This window comes from Oreochromis niloticus, unplaced genomic scaffold (genome assembly GCF_001858045.2).
Source record: "Oreochromis niloticus isolate F11D_XX unplaced genomic scaffold, O_niloticus_UMD_NMBU tig00006690_pilon, whole genome shotgun sequence".
NCBI lineage: Eukaryota > Metazoa > Chordata > Actinopteri > Cichliformes > Cichlidae > Oreochromis > Oreochromis niloticus.
The window spans coordinates 83029-91174 of NW_020328122.1; positions in this window are offsets into that span (position 1 = coordinate 83029).

Below are 8146 nucleotides of genomic sequence, written 5' to 3' on the forward strand. Positions count from 1 at the left end.
ACATAGGGGAATATAAATGTATCACATGACCAGTGTTGGGACTAATGCGTTATTAGGTAACATGCTACAGTAACTACGTCATTATTGTGGTAACGAGCACGGTAACTAGTTATTATGACAAAATCAGGAACGCGTTAATCGTTACTGGGATTTAGATAGGCTCATTATTCTTTACTTCGTGTGGTGGCTATCGCGGAGCTTCCACAGATTCAGTAACATTAGCAAGTGGTGGAGGCCAGCAGGTGGATGAGAGAAAGGGGAGGCAAGAGAAGAGACCCGAGGCGGCCGCCGGTCCGAGTATCAGGTGAACTGAACTTCAGGTAAGAAGTTATGACCTGCAGTCTATCGGAGTCAGATATAAACTAAGTTTATGTGGAGTTTATTTTTGTTATGCTGACTTTTTCGTACTGCATACTAGCTAGCATGACGACGTTTCTATACAGCTGTGTGGGTGCTATGATGTTACTGATGTTGAACTCTAATAATTAACCGTATGAACAAAATAGAGTTGCCAACCGTCCCGTAAAAAACAGAATCGTCTCGCTTTCAGAGAAAATATTGCGCGTTTCGTATTGAGCTGAAAAGGAACACAGCTTCAGCTACAATGAAAAAGACACAAAGCTGGATTTATTCTGTCTTTAGGTTGCACAGCTGCCTCTTCTCTCATTCTCTCCTCTCCTGTTTCTACTTCAATCATAAAACTGATCAGTGATCAGCTGATCGGCTTTTCTCTCTTGTTTATTTATCGCCCACTTTGCGCCAGAAAGAGGAAACCAGCGGATGTCGCGCTAAACAACAGCAGCATGTTTAAGCTTGATCAGCTGTTGTTAGAATTTATTTAATATTAATTTCTAGCATCAGCTGATGTTTGCTGGAGCGGGAGACATGAAGATGAAACCAGGAGATGTCCTTACTGAATCATCAGAGCTGAACAGGTGATGGAGAAACAGGTTTATCTTTTAGGTGACATGAATGAGTTGAAGGGAAGTTATGAACTGTTTCTGAGAGACAAATAACACCAGGATGCTTTTCTATGTAGCTGACAGCTGGTAACTGTGCAGGAGCGGGTCTAGCAAAGTGTTGCCAGGGGTCCATGTAGGGCATTAACGGGGAAAGGGGGGCACAAGGAAATACTTTTCTTTCTTATTCTCATTTAAAATGTCTAGCTTTTAAAAAAATAATTATCTGAGTCTTACAACAAACAATTGATAGATTGATACATATATACCATCAGAACAGTGTACATCACTGTCACAACAGTGTTTATTTTCATTCAAAGGCTTTATGATTTTTCCTATAATGGTGGGCTGGGACTATTTCTTTGTTGTCTATTTTTTCTGAGTACAATCGAAAGCACCACGACTGCAGTTTTTGTGTTGGATGTAAAAAGCAGGCTAGAATCATGGGTCAACGACGGTCCAGGCGTGGAATTTCTCTCGTGGAAATGTGCACATTATTTTTTTCCTTTCTATTGGTAGGTAGCACAGTGCACTTGTGGCAAGTAAGCAAGCTAGAAGACTGGCAAACTTGCTGGGTATCCAGTTACGGAAGCAACACATTAACAAGAGAATTCTGAGTAAAACCAAAGTTACTTTCCCTAGTAACTAGTTACTCTGAAAGTAACGAGTAACTTGAAGTGACTGAGTTACTTTTGATAGAAGTAACTAATGTAAGGAAGGAAGTATTATTTTTCTGTTTTTTTTATTATTTTCATTTATTATTTCATTTTTATTAATTCTATTTTTATTATTTTGTTATTACGCATCTTGTTATTATTGTTGCATCATAATCAATCAAAGCATTTGCATTGACACATTTATTGAAGTATTGATATTGTATTCATAGGTTTAAACATATTGGCCTTTAGTACAGGTCCAGTAAGAACCACTTTAAACTGTTGAGTTGAATCTATAATTCTAAAGGCTTTTGAATGTTTTTTATATTCTTACACTGAAGTCCAGACTTCAGTGGGTGAAAGACTGAGTTGCAGGCTGACAGGAAACTGCATGTGTGCAGGGCAAGCTTTGCAGAAGTGAAACTGAAAGCAGAGTCTGAGTGCAAGTTATTTTGAGCAGGTTATTTTATTATGCATTTATATCTTTTATTAAGCTTTGATTAAGTTTTAAGTAGTTGTATTAGATTGAAATATTTGTTTTATACATTTTACATATAAGTCAAGATCATTACACACAGAATGGCCTCAGCCTGGTTGCCTAAGTTGAGGTCAAGTAAAGTGCAGAGCGAGGGTTAGCACATACACACACATACAGTTAGGGAGTTTTATTTGTAGGTGAAAGTTTGAGCATGCTTCCTGTGACTGATAAAGAAGCAGATGTGAGAGCTGAGCTGGCTTACGGGAAACCACCGGGGAGAAGATGGAAGCCAGTGTCGTTTAATTGTGTCACAAGTTGTCAAATAGAACATTTGTGGTTTTGGAACTGATGCATGTGCTGACGCAAGAGGGGGCGTTATACCCCGATGCATAAATACTGTTTTTTGAAGTTTGGAGATGAGATCTGATGCTGTCTGTATACAGGTTACATCTCCACACATTAAAATTCTTCGTTTGACTCCACCTGGCAGTGGTCAGTGTATTATTCCGATCTCCTACCTAGAAATATGCACATAAGTTTTTTCCTTTCTATTGGTAGGTGGCACAGTGGACTTGTGGCAAGTAAGCAAGCTAGAAGACTGGCAATCTTGCTGGGTATCCAGTTACAGAAGCAACACATTAACAAGAAAATTCTGAGTAAAAGCAAAGTTACTTTCCCTAGTAACTAGTTACTTTGAAAGTAATGAGTAAGTTGAAGTAACTGAGTTACCATAGATAGAAGTAACTAGTAATGTAACTAAGTTACTAATTTAAAGTAACTTACCCAACACTGCACATGACTATATCCTTACAACCTAAAAAATCTTACCTGAGCTTGGTCCACCATGGTTAGTGTCCTTGTTTTCATGCAGGGCTCTGAACATACCCCACCACTTACCCCCTTCGCCCGACTGAGCCCGGGGAACCATCCGGCTGAACCTACTCCTACTCCGGCAGCAAGATTTAAAAAAAAAAAAAAAAAAAAAAATCAGTTTTATTGATTATATAATACACTATATCGGATTCATATCGGTATCAGCAGATATCCAAATTTATGATATCGGTATTGGTATCGCATAGGGCTGCCACAAATTATTATTTTGATAGTCGACTAGTCACCGATTAAATTTTAATGACATTTGCAGATTGTTTCGATGGAGTTTAATAAACTCAGCCGCCTGCTCCTTGCTATCTAAAATATAACAGGACACTGGAGTATATTCTCGAGCATCTCACACTTCTGATAATCAGTTGTCTGCTTGACGTTTATTCAGTTGTGTAAAGACTATAACTTTAATCTCAGCCAAACCGATTTACTCAGGAACAAATAAAATATTGAAAAAAGCCAAACAATAACATTTTTAAGTTATCTAAGTGACTTACATATCATGTTTAACCTGAGTAGCGAAAGATGGCGGTGGGTTTGAAAACGATTTGCCAGGAGTCCGCTGTTCTCACCGGCTCTAGTGAGCCTTGAACCCCGGTTAGCTATCGAGCCGAAAACATCGGAGCACTTTTGAAAATGTGTGGTGTCTTGATAAACTGAGCAGATATTTGAGGTTTACACAGCTACATTCTCGTCTGAAAATATGTTAATCGTTTATTTTGTGACCCAGAAAGTATAATAAGAGTAATATTAAAACTAACTAGCTGCCACCATTGTTGACAACTGAGCTGGGCAGTGCTATGAATAGGGCTTTGGAGTTGACGTCATGCCGCAGTGCATTGTGGGATCACGGCGCCATGTCAGTAGGCTAGAAAGCAAAACAAACGCACAGTATTGGAGTGTTGGAATCAGGACTGCCAGAGCCATGCTTAAAATCAGCGCAAAAGACAAAGGGCTGTATCGCGACCGATTGCGCCCAGACGCCAAGAGACGGTACTTTGAAAAAATTCTGTGCATCGGTAATGTGGACCCGTATGAAATAATGAAGTGGAGTGGAAACCCAGACGACCTACCGCTTTTGTCCTATCCCGATCTTCGTATACCTTGTCTGTGGAGTCAGCGCATACACAGCAAACCAGTTTAAGAATTATAAATCCCTGGAGGCCCACATCCAATTCACGAACGGCTGGGTGCAAGATTTGTCCATCTTTAAGCCTCCACGCTGCGAGTACGTTGTCGTTAAGACAAAGGTAAGTCGGTTTGAACTTGATAACTTTCTAAACAACTTCCTTGTTACAGTTTTTGATTTGCACGTACAGCCAACCCATCTATATTAGCCTTGGTTCATTACAGACCTTTTATTAAAAGTGGTTTTTGTGTGTTTCAGGTACTGCACTCACAACGACTGAATGAAACTGCATTACAGCCATGGGTCATTGTGAGCACCAATGGGAGGGTTGAGGCTGCTCACTGCACATGCATGGCTGGAGTTGCAGAGACTTGCACCCATGTTGCTGCTCTTTTGTTTAAAGTCGAGGCTACAGTGCGTATCAGAGGCACCAGAACTGTAACAGACGAGCCAGCATATTGGGTATTGCCCGGAAATATGACCAAGATACAGCCCGAGGTTGCACATAACATTGACTTCTCCTCAGCAGCTGCCCAAAAACATGGTCTTGATGAAAACATAAACACACCCTCCTTTTGCCGTTGAGAGGCAAGGTCTCTCTGTGTCTTTGAGAGGCAAAAGGAGGCGATCGCAAAAAAGGCAGATTCCTATTGCAACTCAGGAGGATTTGTCACCATTACTGGATACACTACTGTCAGGTACAAACACAAATCTTTGTTACCGGCGCCAAGCACTGTGACCTCATTGTGTGGACACAGAGAGACCTTGCTGTAATACGCATCTTCCCTGATGTGGATTTCTGATTTCTTTAAAGCAAGCACAAGACTTTTTTCTTAAAGTGTGTCTCCCTGAACTTGTTCGGAAATACTTCTGCAAACAACATGCTGCTCTAAATAGCCTGTAATGTTTCATTTTGTGGTTCAAGATTGATGCCAGCTGTGTGTTGCCATGTAAATAGTTTTTACTATTTCATTTTTATGTACTTGCTAAGTACATGTGAACAGATCAAGAATAAAAAAACAAACAAATATACTATTCTTTTCTGTTTTATTGAAACTATTTCACACAAAGTACATTTACAATGAACTACACATGCAACACAACAGCTTTATGAATACTCAACAAGAGCAAGTTTCATTTGGCGCTGGTTTGACAACCACACTGGGGCACATATTAACCAAAACACAGCAAACCTTAACAATCTTATCAAGCAGTGTTGTGTTTATTTCTGCTCTGCCCTGTTCATTGCACACACAATCCTTCGTCTGCCCTTTAGCTTCCGTGATGCTGTCTGTCCGATGGCCACTGTCCACATTTGCAGCTGGTACCTCAACCTCCACTTGTCCAACACAACTGCTGTCCACTGCCTCTATGACATGGTGATTTTGTTGTTGGTCTTCTGTCAGATCTTCATCGATTACTTCTGCACGCGGCACACCTTCAGACTCTGCAGCTGCATAACAAAAGCCTGTAAGATAAAATTAGTGCATACACATAAGGTAAATGTACACCAATATTCCAATGACAGGTGTGTGATTCATCTGGAAGTTATGTAAAGATTAGTGTACAATGACAGCAATTTAGTATGTTTTTAGAGGCCCATGTGCACTGTTGGTGCCCAGTCTGGATTTGGTACATTCATTTCATATGCTGCTTTGCCTGCAATAATGCTAAATCATAAGCTACTCAGTTAACATGATGACATGACGTGGTTCTGCAGCATCACACATTAGCATGTTTTATCTCATTATCTATGACCTCAGCGCATTGAAAAAACACTAAAAGCCTTTTAATAGTGATATGAATTAATTTAGAACTCACCGGAAAGAAAATGCGGAGATCAAACCAACAAAAAGCTGGGGATTGCACAGAACTCGATCCGCTCGTCTCACCGCTGCAATGCAAGCCTGACGTCTTTGTTTAGTAATATCGGATACATGGGATCCCTCACGTTGCCTCCAGGATGGAAAATGATGAAAAGAGAGCCCATTATCCAGCTTCTTGCTTTCACGATCGTGTGATCTAACGTTGCAACTGACAACACAACACGTATGAACCATAGCTGAAGCTGTATCCTGTGTCTGGCCTACTGTCATCGCGGAAGGGGACGTGGCCCGCCTCCCGTGACATCACGCTCCAAAGCCCTATTCTGGGACAGAGCTTCTTCTTCTTCAGGGTTTAACGGCAGCTGGCATCCTTGTACATGCAGTGCTGCCATCTTCTATTTCAGTTTGTTATTACACTCTTAAATCCTACTACTTATTCCTGCGTCTTTTGGGATCTTACAAAGCTTCAAACGACGTGTCGACTAGTAAATTAGTCGTCGACGTAATCGTGACTAGTCGACTAATCGTGGCAGACCTAGTATCGGACATAAAAAAAAAAAAAAAAGTGGTATCGTGCCATCTCTACCAATAATCTCAGTTGCTGTAACAGTACATTCAAGGGATGCAGCTCTCCCGCTGCCAGCCGTACACATCACCAACAACAACAGAAGCCGAGCACAGGTTTTAAGCCGGCGAGGTATGATTGTAGATGTCAAAATAAAATTGTACATAGCATGAAATGTGCTCTTTTTATGGATCACTAAGCAATCCACATGTCTATGTGACTTTTCACATAAACTCTTGTGTGATAAACTTATTTAGCAACTAACAGCTTCCTCTTTTCTGAGAACATGCAGATGTAGAAAAGGGGAACCTCAGCTCTGAGTTCTTGGAATAACTTTGTTATCTTTGTACACACATGTAACAAGAAATAAAGAACGCAGACAGTGACAGAGCGCGAGTCCGTGAGTGCCTCCTGCGAGGACGAGCGCTCTGTGACTGCCCTCGTGAGTAAAGACAACTGCAGTGTTTGTGTTTTCTAACTCAGGTGTCTCAGCTGAAGAACTGTGTGGTGATTCTTAGAAATCCCCTGTCCTTTAAATTGGTCCTTCGAGCCGGATTGGAAACAACAGACGCGTTGGTGGTGCTGGTGAGTCCATCTCACCTGCAACAGCATTACAGACCAGCCACACTAATAAAGCAATTTCTTTTTAATTATACACTTTGTCCTTATTATGTCCTGGATTATTAAGTCATGGATCTGATCAATTTTCGGATCAGCAAAAAAAAAAAAAAACGACAAAAATCTGACTCACCATTTACGTATTTAAGTATTTATTTGCCTATTAAAAAGCATTCAACTCAAGACTCATTCCACGCACTTATATAAAAACAAATTAAGGTGCAATATAGGGCAGTACAGGGCTTTATATCGACCCCTCCGCTGTGATATAATGAGCGGTCACGTAGCTTACCGCTGCCCTGGAGGTCCACCCATTTGTAGTGTGGGCAACAGAAGAAGCCTGGGACAGTTTAGCCATAATGTTAAACTTGTGCTCTTACATGCTTGGAACAATTTTATCACTGAAGTGGATGCGCAATAGGATATCATAGCGTGGCTCAAGCACGTTCATCTTAGTTTAAACCCCTTGTTTTGCACAATGGAGTACGGCCTCATGCCTGCAGCTAAACACTCCAATAGCTTTTGTAATAGCTTTAGCCCGGTCGAATTGGGCAGCCAAGGGCTGAAAAAATACCGCAAACTCCTCTCCTCCTCACTTGGACCACTAGCGCTGGCCAAAACTACCACTTGACAGACCGACTACCATACACATACTTTTTTTTCGAATCTTCGGATCACGGAGTGGAGTGGGCTCGGTTCGGGTTATGGATCAACCATGATCCGTTGCACCACTAGTTTTCACTATTTAATAATAAAAAAGGAAACATCACAAAAAACACTTAAGGTCATGAAAATTAATTGAGATTTAGCAATTAAATGGCGCATCCACCTTTATTTATTGAAAAGTATTGGTATCAATATCGGCGATACTGGCCCGTATTTACTTGGTATCGGGTCTATACCAAAATATGCAGTATCGCACACCACTAGATTCGAGTCAACTAGCAACCCCTCTGGCCAAGTGCCATAGCCTATAGCCAGATTAACTTGTGACACACATCTGCACCACGTCTGAATTCCTTTTCATGCA